Raw genomic sequence first — 1,415 nt, 5'->3', positions numbered from 1 at the left:
GCACCGGCTGGGGCAGCCCCGGGGCCGCCCCCCTGCAAAGGGCTTTAAATAAAAAGACCCCTACATACCGATTTTTGTTCCTTTTTTTTTCTTTTTTTTTTTTTTCTCCCCGTGACGTTAGGTATATTTACATAGAGCTGCTCTACAATAGCGAACATAACAATATTACAGAACGGTTCTGAGACGAGAATAAAATACACAAATAAGTACAGCAGAAACGTTCAACACCATGACAGAACATCATTGAGCCATATTCCCTTCAGTCTTTTTTTTTTTTTTTTCTCTTTTTCCTCTCTTTTGTACAAAATATTCACTCACGAGCTCGCGGAATTAAAAAATAAAAATACTGGATAAGTTTAATTTATGAAATAAAATACTAAAAAAAAAAAATTCAAGTACTTCTTGTGTTTGTTTTCTGAGGAGGACAAAATAAAAAACAAGGAAGAAGAAAGGAAGAGAAAACAAACCCCCCATCTTTCTTTTATTTAGTTGCATTTTAGAAAAGACTCGTCTCCCAAAACGCTTGCTGTGTTTGCCTATAACGCTAAACATTCATCCGCACATTCAAAGTCAGAAACATTTCAACCCCCAAAAACAGCCTCTTTTTTTTTTTCCTTTTTTTCCTTTTTTTTTCTTTTTTTTTTTTTTTTCTCTCCACCCTCGCTTCTCATTGACTGGACTTTGCCAACTTTATTGCTGTTCTTTATCGGTTTTTTCTTTATTCATTTTCTTCATTTTCATTCGCCTGTTCTGAAACCAGATTTTGACTTGGCGTTCAGTGAGATTAAGGACTCTGGCTACTTCGTACCTCCGGTCCCGTGTAAGGTACATATTGAATAAAAACTCTTTTTCCAGTTCCAGGGTCTGATACTTTGTGTAAGGACATCTTTTCTTCCTCGTGGAGCGCGCATGAATCCAATTTGCGACGGGATTGTCTGAGAAAGAAGATTTTTATATTTTTTGGGGGGGAAAAAAAATCAGTGCATACAGCTGGCCTTTCTTCCCTCCCCCCCCTCCACGCCCTGGTGTCGCTATGGAAAGAAACCTGTTTAATTAGCAGATCTTACCTAAATATTTTAAGTGACCTTCAGAAGAGTTTAATCTGTTTATTTTGGAGGGGTCATTTCCTTTTCTTTTGCTGCTGTTCTCACATAAAAGTTTCAGTAAATAAAACTGTAGCAATGGGTTTAAAATAATAATTATCCACATGACTGCTACTAGCAGTAATCTAAGAACATAGTCATAAAAAGTCAAAATTCCCACCATTTCATAGGCCCATAAACTCCTTTTACAACCTCAGCTCTCCAATACTTTCCCTAGAAGCTTTCCCAGACCTGGAAAGCCGAGTTTGTTTTTTTAATATCTGAAGGATGACACGCGAGATGTCCCACTGGCTCCCAGAAATTGGCTTCCCC

Source organism: Pygoscelis adeliae, unplaced genomic scaffold (assembly GCF_000699105.1).
Source record: "Pygoscelis adeliae isolate BGI_AS28 unplaced genomic scaffold, ASM69910v1 Scaffold887, whole genome shotgun sequence".
Taxonomy (NCBI): domain Eukaryota; kingdom Metazoa; phylum Chordata; class Aves; order Sphenisciformes; family Spheniscidae; genus Pygoscelis; species Pygoscelis adeliae.
The sequence above is the reverse complement of the archived record's forward strand: the minus strand, read 5'-3'. Positions refer to the sequence as shown.